This window comes from Siphateles boraxobius, unplaced genomic scaffold, assembly GCF_051911475.1.
Source record: "Siphateles boraxobius isolate OS27281-9 unplaced genomic scaffold, OSU_SipBor_1 53, whole genome shotgun sequence".
Taxonomy (NCBI): Eukaryota; Metazoa; Chordata; class Actinopteri; order Cypriniformes; family Leuciscidae; genus Siphateles; species Siphateles boraxobius.
The window spans coordinates 5175183-5190831 of NW_027509175.1; positions in this window are offsets into that span (position 1 = coordinate 5175183).

Below are 15649 nucleotides of genomic sequence, written 5' to 3' on the forward strand. Positions count from 1 at the left end.
TATTCAAAATACATACTTAGCAACCGATAAGTTTATAATCTATACAATGAACAATGTATGCTTTGACCAGCCCTCAAACACTGTGGTTGTAGCTCATGCCTAGAAGAGTTTGGCTCATGTTTTCAACATGTCAAGAAGACACTGTTTTCTGCACTGTGAAAGCAAATCCACTTTGCATTCAGTTTAAAATAGATGAGGACTCGGGCTTGAATTGATACGGTATCACTGACAAGTGCTAAAAAAGCCTCCAGGTTCAGATATAGTAATTGCTCTTTCGTTTCCGACACGCGCTGTATGTGGTAGACCAATCACAACAGACTGGGCCATCTGACCAGTCAGAGCAGAGTAGGCTGTCAGAAAGGAGGGGTTTAGATATGCTGAATCCTGTATTGAACCATTTCAGACACTGTGAGAAAAGAGGTGATGCTGCAATGTATATTATGATAAAATGAAAGTATTTTTTGAGATTGGTTACATGTAAATCCATTGTAGGAGACCAAAGAAACAAAATTAGGAACCTTTAAAATAGCATAGCAATCCCAGAGATCCATTCAACAGTAATACTTTTAATCCAAGATGGTATACAGAGTTAAGGGGATTGTATTATTTATTTATTAAGTATTTAAAAGCATAGTATATACCTCATATTTTTGTGAGCTACTTATTTTTGTGCTTAGACTATCAAGCTGTTAACATAGCAACATGGTAAAGTTAGACAGTATTGGAATCAATTCTTAGCATTAGTCAAGACTTTTGTGCACTTAAAGTGAGATTGTTTTTTCCCCAAAAAAATCAGTCTCTTATGAGGTTTCATATAGGTTTCATTTCGTTAGGATGCTGCTTTTGAAGAGACCAGCCTATAAATTGTCATTATTTGTTCAACCTCATTACTCAGACCACCACTTTATAACTAGTGGAGCACAAATGTTTATATATATATATATATATATATATATATATATATATATATATATATATATATATTGTTATATATATATTGTTATATATATATATATATATTGTTATATATATATATATATATATATATATATATATATATATATATATATATATATATATATATATATATATATATATATTTGTGCTCCACTAGTTATAAAGTGGTGGTCTGAGTAATGAGGTTGAACAAATAATGACAATTTATAGGCTGGTCTCTTCAAAAGCAGCATCCTAACGAAATGAAATACAATGAAAGAGAACGAGGACTGGGGCTACCAAGCTTTAAAAATGAAAGGAGTCCATATTGCTTGTTTACTATATTCCAGGTCTTGTGAAGCCATACAATAGCTTTGTGCGAGAAACAGGATGAACTATTTCAGTATTTTACAAATTGGAGACAATTACAGTAAAATATTGATGGCTGTGTGAGTAGAGTAGTGATCATCCAATTTTGGAAAACATGTTAGGTAGTGGTTGGGGCAAGATGGAGACGTGTGGAGTAATGCTTCAGGCCAGTTCCTCTTTTAGTGTTTGTGTGACCATGTGTGTGTATGTGCATGACAGATGGATTCCTCAGGCTTTCTGCCCCTATGGTCTGGTACAATCCAACGCCCCAGGTCCTACTTTGAAGCTAGATGTCTTATAGTTGTCCTCATGCAATAATACACAGACAAACAGTCCCACAGATGGAAGGAACATAATAATCCAGACACAAAAACAAAAAGTTTGATACAGTTCTGTGTTGTTATTGTAAACTAAAACTAAAACTATTCAAAAATGTTCTTCTTAATTGAAATAAACCTGAAATAAAATAATTATAAATGTTTTCTTGGCAATAAGTGAAATAAAATATGTAAGTTGAAGTAATACAATTACTAAAACTAAAATAAAAAGCTAAACAGAAAAATGACAAAATGACAGTTAACAAAAAAAAAATGTAATGTTTTTTTTAAAAATTTAAAATAATAGCTAATTTAAAATAATAATAAATACTATGATAGTATATAAATAATACTAAAATAACACAAGTACAGTCAGGCTATATGTTCTGCATGTATAAAAATCATAATTGTGTTCTCAAACACTTGAGCTGATCCAACCTGATCTCATGAGAAAACAAGTATTTAAAGAGGTGGCGGATTCGTATGATGTTATATGAAACGGTAATGTAAATTATAAGCATGAAGGGCTCTATTTGCCAAATAACTTATTTCCAAGAAGAGAACACTGCTCACTGTATTAAACATGTAACAAGGTCATGTAACAAATTTTTTGAAACTTATGTTGTTGAATAATGTATACTTTTTTTTTATTTTTCAAAAATAGTAGGCAGTATGCTATGTACACTTCACAGTATTCAATATAGTGAGCTATAGAATTGCATTCCAAGCATAGCCTAGGACAGCTTGCACGGGATTTCCACTGGGACCTAAATAATCCTAATAGGATCAAAGAAGAATCAAATATGATTCTACTGGATAAGCTGAAATTCTGAAAAAATAAGCGAGAAAAATGGGAATTTCAGGTTATCCAGTATATTATCTTTTTTGATTCTGAGACGATTTTTTTTTCCGGTTGCACCTTATTTTCTTACACGTCTTGTACTTGTCAGTGTGTACTTACAGTGTACCTACCTAAGTACTGGGTAATATAATGTAACTACATGGGTTAAGTTTAAGTGGATACATTTTATTTGAAGGTTTCTTTCTTACACTGTGATTATACATTTAAGTGTGATATTAAGATTGATATTAAGTAACTACATGTACTTACTATAGGGTTAGGATTAGTGTTTGGTTTGGTTTGGTTTGGTTTAGGGTTAGTTGCATGTAATTATGCATAATTTATAATTATTAATATAGAAATGCAATGCAATCGTAGATGTATGTGCACCTTTTAAAATATAATACCTAAAGTTAGATGCCATGGCTTAGAGATGCCAGCCATGGCTTAATTATAGCACCCGGACCTTAAGACAAAAATGGAGGAGAGCGGAGAGGCAATGGAAAAAGGATAAACTTCAAGTGTCCTATGAGATTGTTAAAGATAGTACGATCAGTTATCAACGAACATTCAAAGCAGCAAAAGTGCAATACTTTTCTGACTTAATTAATAAACACTTTCATGATCCGAAAATTGTATTTAGTACAATAAACTCTGTACTGAATCCTTTGACACATATTTACCCAGACCCCAACCTAAAGCTTGTGACATTTTTTTTTTTTTTTTGCGGCCAAGATTAAGACAATACGAGCTGGTATCAATTCTGATCTTTACTCTTTAGAATTTTCTCCTTGTTCTACATATTTTTCTAATTTTAAACTTCTCTCCCTTAACAATCTTTTTGATATAGTTCAACAAGTGAACTTGTACTTGTTCATTAGATGTTATTCCTTCTCGACTTCTCCAGGTTCTGGATGTTGTGGGCCCAATAATTTTGGGTATCATAAATAGTAGCTTAGCTAATGGTATATTTCCATCTAGTCTAAAGCATGCTATTATACATCCTCTCCTTAAAAAGCCTAAACTTGATCCTTTAGTTTTAAGTAATTATCGCCCAATTGCAAAGTTGACTTTTTTATCAAAGAATTTTGGAGAAGGCTGTCTATCATCATCTGTCCTCATTTTTAAATAGAAATTCTATTTTTGATAAATTTCAGTCAGGTTTTAAGACTAAACACAGTACGGATTAAGCACTTTTAAAAGTGGACAATTATGTATTGCTTGCTGTTGACTTGAAAGTGAATTTGACACTATCGAACATGAAATTCTGCTGGAGTGTTTGTGTCAGTGGGTAGGGATTCGGGGATCTGCCCTCAAATGGTTTTCTTCTTATTTAAAAAACAGAAGCTCTATAGTACACTTGGGTTGTTATTTCTCAGATTATGTATCAGATTATGTGTGGGGTTCCACAGGGTTACATTTTGGGGCCTATATTATTTTCTTTGTAGACATGTTACCACTCTGCGTTATTTGCTAAAAGTATAATGTTGCGTATCATTGTTATGCAGATGATACTCAACTTTATCTTCCATCGAAGGCAGGTGATGGCACTGCATTAGATTCTTTGATGAATTGCTTGAGAGAAATTAAACTATGTATGGCACAGAATTTTTTACAAATTAATGAAGCTAAAACAGAATGTCTAGTGTTTGGCTCAATTGGGTCACCCACACACATGTTTGATTGTTTAGGCTTTCTTGCCTCTAATGTACATGAACAAGCAATGAATCTGGGAGTTATCTTTGATCAGAGTTTAAATTTGATAAGCAAGTAAATTCGGTGGTGAAGGCTGGCTTCTTTTATTTAAGGCGCATTGCTAAAATTAAACCCTTTTTGTCTTTTAATGATTTGAAGCAGGTTATTCAGGCGTTCATATTGTCAAGGTTGGATTATTATTCATTGTATCTAGGGCTTCCTTGTGTTCTATTAAATCGCCTTCAACTCTTACAAAATGCGGCAACTAGGCTATTGACTGGGACCATGAAGCAAGTTAGTGTTTCCGCAGTACTAACTTCACTGCAGTGGCTCCCAGTTAATTTCAGGATCCAGTTTAAGGTTTTCCTGTTTGTTTTTAAGGCCTTGCATGGCCTAGCTCCTGAAAATATTTCAGATTTCTTCAGGTCTATCAGCCGACAAAGCTATTGAGGTAATCTCAAACATCACTAAATCTCGTCTGAAGTCCAAAGGGGATCGATATTGTTTTAATGGAAAGCACTTTGGCCAACTCATGTTGTTTTTAAATGTGCTATACAAATAGACTAAACAGTTACTACATGTAACATATGTAACAAAGACACTGTAAAATAAAGTGTTACCGGTTAGGTTTAGGGGTAGGTTCAGGGTTAGTACCTAGTTATTACCGGTTATTGTTATTACTAGTACATAGTATGCAGTGCTTTAAGTGGGCCGGTACGCGCCGGTACTCAGTACCGCCACTTCCAAATATAGCTCTTGAGCGTACCGCCACCTCTCCGTACGCCCAGAACGTGCTTTTAGCTTACCGGTACGCTCATTTGCAAATCTGTTTTAATCCTTTGGCTGCGCTGTCGCTTTTCAGATCGCCCTTCACAATGCACGCTTCCTAATTCGTCCCACCGAGAGCAGAGACTACATTACCCATACACCCTTGAGTTTTACAAGTGAAAAGAGCGTGCGTCGCTTTTGCCGCTGTCAGTAGCTACGTTTACATGGACACAATCGGAATGAAATCAATAGCTACGATTGATGAATCTGAACAAGGTGTTGACATGAATGATAAATAAAGTAATCGGGTTGATGTGCGCGTTTATATGTCACAAGTTTCAAATCGGATCAGAATTTTTGACATGCACAAACTGCACGAATATACAGAGTTTCCCGCTGTTCGCGCCTAAATATTCTCCTCTATTGGTTCTTTATTTGTTTTAAACAGTTGACGTAATATTAATTCGTCTCAGGTCATAATTTAGAGCATATTAACCGTTTTGCCGTGCTGATCACGAAGTAAAAATGCCCCTCCCCGGGGCCAAAACCAGGCATCTGTGGATGAGAATCCACAACAAGGACTAATGGGACGTTGTCCTGCTTCACTTCACTTCATACGCGCGAATAAAATGAGATTTTTAGAATGACGGGAAGCTTATTAATATGACACTTTATTCAACAGGAAAAACAGCTCGTTCCGCGCGTTATACTCATTATGTTTATTTAACGTCATTGCACATGTGCAGTCCTTTCAGTTTCGGTTTTCAATCAAGTGTTTACATGTTCTCTCGATCGGATTACATAAGGGATGAACCACCCCTTTCAATCCGATCGAAATGTCATTCGGATCGAGCTCAATCGGATCGATTAAGGTGTTTACATGAGGGTTTTTTAGTCCAATCAAGCCGTCAATCCCATTATAAGTGTCCATGTGTCAATCATGGTGTCAACTCAACGTGGTCCGGAGAGGGTGTGTGAAACGGGTAAAGAAATTAATGAACCATAGCAAGACTCATGTTTATGTTCTACTGTTCTATGGTTATTATGTTATTATGTTCTATAATTTATTTTATGTAGCCTACATTTTGTTCAAAATGTTTTCAATACCCTTTTGCACATTTTATTTATGTTCGGTAGCTCTTTCTAGCTCAAGCAAATCCACAATTAAATTATTTTTTATAAGGTCGTCTGTTGACTGTTAATATATATATATATATATATATATATATATATATATATATATATATATAAACCCCTTCAATATAGTTGTTGTTACCTCAGGGGAGGAGGGGAGTCAGCAACAAAAAAAAAATAATAATAATAATAATAGAGTACCGGCACCTCTTTTGGGCCACTTAAAGCACTGATAGTATGTACATGGTGAACAGGACTGTAAAATAAAGTGCTATTCTTCATTGGTCCAATGGAACCCTTTGGGATTGATTCCAAATAATGATAGCAATTTTGATAAGAATCTTGTTCACATTTCTATGAGTTTGTTTGACACTGCGATGGAAATGGTCAGAAATGAAACAATAAAAATCTTGGGAAAACCAAAGTGTAAAGAGGCAGTAAAGTCTGCAGAGTACCAACAATTCATGTGTGTTCCTCTCACACTCTGACTTCCTGTCACAGGGGTCGTCATGTTCCATAGGAGAAAATATACATTGGTTGGAAAATTTCATTGGCCTTTGGTCAGTGTGTTTGTAAGAGAGAGTGTACTATTACATGCTGTTTAGAGTAAAGCTATTTATAAATAGAGAGGATGAGGGGCTGACCTGTAGAGTGTCACTGGGGACGAAAAGTTCATGGGAATCATGGGAAACCCTGTATAGCCACTTCTTCCATTCACACATAAACTCTCAACCTCTTCAGATCTCTCTCGCTTTGACTCCCTTAATCTCATTCATGTTGTCTTTTCCCCCACAATGTGTTCATTTTAAGCAAACATTTGGTCCAAATTGTGTTTATCTGGAAGTATGTAGGTTATTAGTTGTTTGTCTTTAATTATGTAGCCTCGAGCCATACACTGAGTGCGCAGACTGGACCTCACATGTCAGAGCGTCTTGTGTGCTAATTGAAAAAAAAAAAAAACACTCTTTTTTGACAAGAACAAGCTAACGATCAAAGAAACTAATAAATGATTGCCCGGGAATATAAAATGCTTAATACGATCACAATCTAAAAGATCCTCAAACAGATCTAAGCAATTTTGTAGACACATCGTTTTGGTAGCAGATGCACCCAGTAATGTGTCTGACAAAAATGTAGACGCCAAGTAATTCTTCTTTTAAGAGACTGCAAGCCATCCAAATTTGCAGATACAATGCTTTTTTAAAGGGTTAATGTGTTTTTATTATCAAACAAATAGTTGATTCTAAAGATTAACTCTTAAATCGTATTGGATGAGCCACGTTCTGAGCTGTTGTACTTCTAAAAAGATCTAATGCACAGTTTTTGAACATTTTCATTGTGTGCAATATATTTAAAATAGCATTTTTTCGTGATCCATTTGCTTGCGGATGTTAATTGTTTCAGTGGTATTATAATGTTGTGAAACAGATTAAAATGTATATTTTCTGTTTTGATCAGGGTGAGGAAAGGGTGAGACTTCTTACTGTTATGTGGGATTCAGAAGTGTTATGTTTTGGAGATTACCATTTTGTTGAAAAGTGGAATTGGTAATAATAGTTATGAACATCACTTCCACTAAAGACGTTCAAATTTGCAGTTCAGTTCTCTTGGTTCTTTTGGTCTGAACCAACAAAAAAATAGAAAACAATGCATTTAGTCCTGGTTCGCACTGAGTTTACACTGTCATTTTTAAGACCGGACCTAAAGATACAAAAAACAAAATGTATTTTGTGATAAAACTTTCAAACTACATCCAAATTAATGCTGGGCTAAATGCTCTTGTTATATGTGTGTCTGCTGTTGGCATTTTGACCAGCTGAGAAATTACACAAACAAAGATCTGCTACAAGGAGACGGTGTTTCTGACGCCTGTACTAAATTGTAATGGGCAACGTACATTAGCGCCTATGATGAGAAAAAATGGTTTGATTCAGCATTCTGTCCTTTTTAGGATCGCATCTGGTTACATCATGTACTGTTTTCAAATGTCTTTGGTCCGTGTTGCTTTCATATTTCTTTCAAACCGCACCAGAGTTTCTTTGGAAACGGACCAAGACCCATCTTTTCAGGGGTCTCGATCCGCTTGTTTGGTGTGTACCAGGGTTTGGATGGTAGTGTCCACATTTTCAAGACCTTGGTGGATTATCCATTGTCACTTTAAGTATGGCTATAAAGGTCAACCAAAAGATTCAAACACAAATTAAAACCTTTTAACATTAACCTTTTACTCTCTCTCTCTCTCTCTCTATCTCTCTCTCTCTCTCTCTCTCTCTCTCTCTCTCTCTCTCTCTCTCTCTCTCTCTCTCTCTCTCTCTCTCTCTCTCTGTGAGTGCGTGTTGGGAGCAAGGAGGGTGCGTGTGTGAGAGCGTTTCTATCGTGCGCTGTTCTTTATTAACTCTTTTTGTATGTTTTCTTCTTTATTTTTTTTTAGTTTATTGTTTGTAAAGATTTGTTTGGGGTTCTAGAAGGTAGGCCTAGCGTGCCGTGTTTGCACGGTTCCCCTGGCGTTAGGTATGGCGTCCACAGGTGGAAGGACGCCATTATCCCTTCGCCATGGTTTTAGGTGTGTGCCAGAGGCGAGTGCTACCGTCGAAGATGTTTTGATAGCGGTTGTTGAGCAGTTAGGCCATGAAAATATCATCTCGGCATCGAGAATGAATAAAGCTGTTGTTGTTTTTTTAAAAACAGAAGCATTGGTCAACAAGGTAATTGAGAATGGTCTGCGGATGAAAGAAATTTTCGCTAATATCACTCCGCTGTTTGGTCCGTCTACGAAAGTGGTTATTTCAAACGTTCCTCCGTTCATTAAAAATGAGGTAATTGTCAGAGAACTTGCAAGATTTGGAAAAGTGGTGAGCGAAGTTAAACGGTTTCCTTAGGATGTAAAAATCCTGCGCTCAAACATGTGATGTCTTTTAGGAGACAAGTGTTCATGTTTTTGAGTTCTCCTGATAAATTACTGGATGTATCGTTTCGAGTGAAAGATGGCGATAGTTCGTATATGATATTTGCAAGTACGGAGAGTTTGCGATGTTTTGAATGTGGAGAGTTCGGACATAAAAAACTCTCGTGCCCTCAAAAGAAAACTTCGGCAGAAGCAAAGATTAGTGGTGAGATGGATGAATTATCAGTGCCTAAAGATGTGGAGTTAAAACGGAAACCAGGAGGGGAAAAGTCAGGCTTGGACGGAGTTCCAGCGGCTAAGACGAGTAAAGACAATGGATTGGAGGTGAGTGAGAGCGTTGTGATTAACTTAAATCATGTTGACAATGAAAAGCCGAGTTGTAGTAGTGTAAATGGCACTGCAGCAGTAGTAGAGGAACAACTTGTAGTTGATTGTGTAGTAGGCCCACACATCACTGGTGTGCAGTGTGCGAGCATGGAGGAGGAGGATGATGATGCCTCTGATATCATGACGCAGAGTCAGGATGAATAGAGTTTGTCGGATTTGTCAGATCTCTATAAAGCTAATGATGATTTGTACTCTGTAGATCAGATAAATGCTTTTTTGGACGAGACTAAAGGGAGAAAGGTAGATATAGGAGATTTTCTCCCTGATAAGGAAAAGTTTGTCGCCTCTGTAGTGTGGGTTCGTACAACGTACAACCATACTGTGTTATCGCAACAGAAACGGTACAAACTTAAGGAGTATATAACGACCATAAGACAGGGTATACGGAATGAGAATGAAAGAAGGGCTCGAGGAAAAGCTAAATGAACACTATGGCTTGTATGTATTTGTGTGTATTTTTCCTTTTCTTCTGCTGTTCTCTCTACCCTTTCTATCTAATGGAGTATCTTAGAATAGGTTCTCTAAATGTTAATGGTCTGAGAGATAAGAAAAAGCCGGCTTTAGTTTCAGAATATTTAAATGTTAAGAATATTGCAGTTGGTTTTCTTCAAGAAACCCACAGTAATACAAGTAATGAGTGGATTGTGGTGGAAGGGAGAATATGTATTAACCCTCAGGGGACGGATTGGGCGGTACCGCCCAAAATGACATATTTTTACAAATGTGTAATTATCTTAAAAACTATTAATGATAGAGAGGTGCGGTCTTTTTTTGCCGTCTTCCTCAGATTCCGCTGAAAACAATGAAAACAAACTTACCCGGCTTGTATACACACTTCCTTGTTGCGCAATACCACCTCGTCAAAGTCCAATGAAATCGATGTTGTTTGGCAGATTCACGAGCAACAACCAATGGAAAAATTGCCGATGGAGGAATATTTTTCTTACCCAATCAGAGGAAGGTTACCATGACGTATTCTAGCAAACCGGAGGACTCTGTAGCCTTGCAAGGGGTGGTACTATATACTATTACGCAAACAGCGTTGAGTGGCAGAGATGACAGAAAGCAAACGGACGCATCGAGTATAAACAAGGCTTTACGGAGCGAGAGCGCACAGAGATATGAGAGAGAGACAGAACAATTATAATATATATATATATATATATATATATATATATATATATATATATATATATATATATATATATAGATATATATATATATATATACAAATACAATTGTAGCATTATTTATTGTTTTAGCACTTTTAAGATGGCAAGCTGTAAACGATTTACGGTGGAACAAGCTCTGGAACAATTACTGGAGAGTGACGAGGAGAAACCATTGCTTAGAAAATTCTGAACATTCCTAAGAAAAACGCCTGGGACTATTTGTAAATAAAGTTACATTTTTCATTGTTCTTTACACATTTTATTTAACATTTACACATGTCTGTCAAGCAAAGGCTTTGACAAATATATTTTTTGTTCAAAAACTGTTCACTATTGTTGTGTGATGTGTGATTTACAGAAAAATAAATGCCAAAAATCTAATTTCCGTTTTTGAAATTCTCTAGTTTATGGTACATTTTCACTCATACATCCTTTATAAACATATTACATGTGTGCTTATGTTAGCTTAGCGTCTTCTGAATCCATAGATACCAAACACATAGTGTTCCATCTCCATTACATATAGTTTATAAGCTCAAATATAAAAATAGAGAAAACAGACCAAAAAGAGCTTAGGTCAAAAGAGGGTTAAGTCATGGCTGTAATGTTAGCGCAGGAGTTGCGATCATGTTTAACTCTACTTTAAATGTAAAAATCCTTTCTACATATGACATATAACCTGGAAGGTTACTTTTAGTAAGAGCGGAAATAAATAATTTTCTTTTTCTTTTTGTTAATATGTATGCCCCTAATGATGGAACATAAAGAGTTCTTTTATTTGAGAAATTGGGTCGTGTTTTAAAAGCTCTTAACTCAGGAGATATAATTATAATGGCAGGAGACTGGAATTGCACTTTGAATTTTAATATAGATAGAAAAGCTGAAGAACCTCACCATAAATCAGCACTTGTTTTATCTGATGTGGTTAAAAGTTTAAATATGGAAGATATTTGGAGAATTAAAAATCCATTGCTTAAACAATACACTTAGATAAAAGTCACAGATGGTAGAGTTCATGCTGCCAGATTGGATAGATTTTATATTTCAAGTGATTCAAGTGGGTAATTTTAATATAATTCCAAATATCATTTCAGATCTCAAAATGATAACAATGGATTTTGTCATTTTAAATGAAAGTAAAATAAGTCTGTATTGGTATTTTAACAATAAACTTTTGCAAGACAATGTTTTTTGTGCACATTTTAAGTTGTTTTGGGAAACATGGCAAATGCAAAAAATAAATTATGATGATATAAAACAATGGTGGGACATTGGGAAAGTGCAAATTAGAGTTTTCTGTCAGCAATATTATTCATATTCAAAAAGGACATTAAAGACCAGGATACAGGTCTCTGATATTGAAGAGAAAATGATGGCAAGAAGTGGACTGCATTTGGAAACTGCTATTTCAGAGAAGAAGCTTCAGTTAAATTCTTTATTGTATGATAAAATGAAAGCTGCCCTTGTTAGGGCACGTTTTATCCAAACTAAAGACATTGATGGACCCACAAAATTCTTTTTTAATTTAGAATGAAAGACTAATCAAAGAAATGTGATGGTGGGTTTAAAGAATGATGAAGGTGTTGTTACCTATGACTCTTGTCAAATGAGAAGAATTGCTGTTGATTTTTATTCTAACTTATATACAGCTAATGTCACTGATCCTGAATGTAAAGAAGAGTTATTTTCATGTCTTAAGAAGTTGATGCCTGAGCAGCAGGAGGTTATTGATTTGCCAATTACTTTTCAAGAAGTGACAAAAGATCTTGTAAAAGATGTAAAAGATCTTGCATCAGAGAAGGCTCCTGGTCTAGATGGTCTCCCATCTGAATTTTATAAATGTTTCTGGAATGTGATTGGAAAGGATTTTTTTGAAATGCTTTTAAATTCAATACAGACTGGGTCTTTACCTAAGAGTTGTAATAGAGCAGTGTTTTCCTTGTTACCGAAGAAAGGTGATTTGTTTTCTTTGAAGAATTGGCGACCTGTTGCGTTAATGTGTATGGATTATAAATTTTTTTCAAAATGTATTGCCAGTAGACTTAATAATTATATGAGTGTTTTAATCATGAAAGAACAATCCTACTGTGTAAAGGGGTCGATGTATTAGAGATAATTTATTTTTAATAAGAGATATCATAGATTATGCAATGTATAATGATAATGATTTAGGGTTGATATCTCTTGACCAAGAAAAAGCGTTCGATAGAGTGGACCACACTTACTTGTTTGATTTACTGAAGGCTTTTGGTTTTGGAGATGGTTTTATTTCATGGGTTAATTTATTGTACAATGATGCTGAGTGTATGGTCAAAATAGCTGGAGGTTTAAGTGTTCCTATTAAGGTGCAAAGGGGAATAAGGCAAGGATGCCCTCTTTCAGGACAACTTTATAGCCTTGCAATTGAACCCTTATTGTACAAATTAAGAGAGCAGTTGACTGGTTTGCATATTGAGTGGTCAAGTTTTTTAAATGATGTGAAATTATCCGCCTATGCTGATGATGTAACTGTGATAATTAGGAACAGTAATGATATTAAAGTGGTTTTAGAATCCCTTAAGTGTTATGGAAGAGCATCATAAGCGAAAGTTATTTGGGCCAAAAGTGAGGCGTTATGGTGTGGTTCAGAGGGGTCAAATGTCCCACAGCTGCCTAATAATGTAAAATGGAAAAGAGATGGATTCTAGTTTTTAGAAGTGTTTTTAGGTTCTGAGATATACAAGGGGAAAAACTGGGAAGGACTACTGGAAAAAGTATGTGTCCGGTTATCTAAATGGAAATGGCTAATTCCCCAGCTGTCCTATAGGGGAAGGGTCTTAATAATAAATAATCTTGTTGCCTCATCGTTGTGGCATAAGATGGCTGTATTGGACCCCCCTGCTGCTGTCATTAAGGACATTCAGAGATGTCTTGTTGACTTCTTTTGGACAGGTCAACATTGGTTGAGACCTGCAGTGCTTTACCTGCCTCTTCAGGAAGGAGGGCAAGGTCTAATTGACATAGCATGTCAGATTGCTGCTTTCAGACTGCAAGCTGCCCAGAGACTTTTGTATGGGAAAGATGTCAGTTGGGCTGATGTGGCTTGTGGCCTCTTGAGGAGAGGAGGACGATTGGGACTAGACCGCCAATTGTTTTTAATGAATTTGAAGGATGTGGCACTAGTTGAATTAGCTCCTTTTTATAAGACAGTTCTAAAATCATGGAATGTCTTAAGAATTGTTCGAGAACAGGGAATTGTAAGTGGATCGTGGATTACAGAGGAACCTCTTCTTTACAATCCTGCAATACCTGTGAAAATCTTGAATTCTCATTCACTGCAGGCTGCTATGGTGAAAGCCCAGATCATAAAAGTCTCTCATCTTTGGAGTAAGAGTGATTGGTTGTCTTCTCAGGATATTGCCGCAAAGCTTGGCATTAAATCACTCCGTATAGCAGAAAAAATAAAGACTGAAATTTTATCTGTAATTCCATCAACGTTTACAGAGTTGTTGAAGGAGGAGGAAAAACAACAGGAATGTACTAATAAGATGGTTGAATTTCCAAATCTAGGAGTAAGGGCAGCTGTGGAGACATGGCCGGAGGATGAAGGGAAGTTATTGAGCTTTAAAACTCCAGAACTTAATTTGTTCTGTGATGCTGGAAAGCGAGCACTTTATCGTACTTGTGTAAAAGTGATGCATTTTGAATCATTACAATTAGTTTCAGACTCTAAATGGCAAGAAATAGAGGGATTTGATATATCCCCTAAAGTTAGCTGGAGGACTTTATACAAACGTCCTATTGACAAGAGAACTGGGGACCTCCAATGGCGGATAATACATGGAGTAATAACTACCAATAGACATAGGGCACATATTGATCCTAAAGTAAAGGATGAATGCCCTTTTTGTTTTCAGTCTGAAGATGTCTAGCACTTATTCTTGCAGTGTGAAAGATTAAAGCCAATGTTTTTATTGTTGGAAGAATGGAGTAAAAATTTGAATTCTGAATTTGCATTAAAAGGTTTTATTTATGGGCCTAAATACAAGTATCAAAATAGAAAAAGATATGTGCTAATTAATTTTTTATATGGTCAAGCGAAGTTAGCTGTGTGGCTAACAAGAAAAGCGAAACTGAATGGGGGTGTTTCTACTGATGTTAATATGACTTTAAGAGGTCTAATATCTGCCCGGCTTACTGTTGAGTTTACATATTATAAAATGGTTGGAGATCTTAACACTTTCAATCTTATGTGGGCTCTGAATGATGTTCTATGTAATTCAGAAGATGGAATTTTGCAATTGAATGTATGAGGCATTTTCTGTATATGTAATGTATGTTTTTTTTACATGTATATTTATGTGTTTTGTATATTAATATATTTTTACTAGCCAAAGTGGCAAGAAAATGTTAAATTAAAGAAAGACTAAAAGTCAAAAAGTCTCTCTCTCTCTCTCTCTCTCTCTCTCTCTCTCTCTCTCTCTCTCTCTCTCTCTCTCTCTCTCTCTCTCTCTCTCTCTCTCTCTCTCTCTCTCTCTCTCTCTCTCATTTCATGCATGATTACACTTGTGATGGAGCTTTTGGCTTTTGTTTAATTACACACGGTCAGTCACATCTCATTGAAAAATTTAAACTCATTTTGTCTAAAAGCTCCTTAAAAAGCTTGATGCTTCTGTTGGTTTCCTACAGTACATAAAACCCTTAATCCCATCACTGCTAAAAACCTCCTTAAACCCAGTCTTGAACAAGAGCCTTGAACATTTTAAGAAAGGAACAAAAGCTGGATTCTCTTTGTGTTTGTGTGTGTGTGTGTGTGTGTGTGTGTGTGTGTGTGTGTGTGTGTGTGTGTGTGTGTGTGTGTGTGTGTGTGTGTGTGTGTGTGTGTGTGTGTGTGTGTGTGTGTGTGTGTGTGTGTGTGTGTGTGTGTGTGTGTGTGTTTGTGTATGTAAGGCTGAGTTTGAGATTGCCAGCTGTTGCAGTATTTCTCTAATCAAATGCGAGACTGAGGGTTCATTGTATTAGAAGCCAATGTCTTGCCAGTGGTGCTTTTCCTTTCCCAGCCCTGACTGTGTGTCTGTGTATGTCTAAGGTCTACAATGTTGCCAGTACAGCTGAACCTTCAGTTGGCAATGCTATGCCAGGGGTT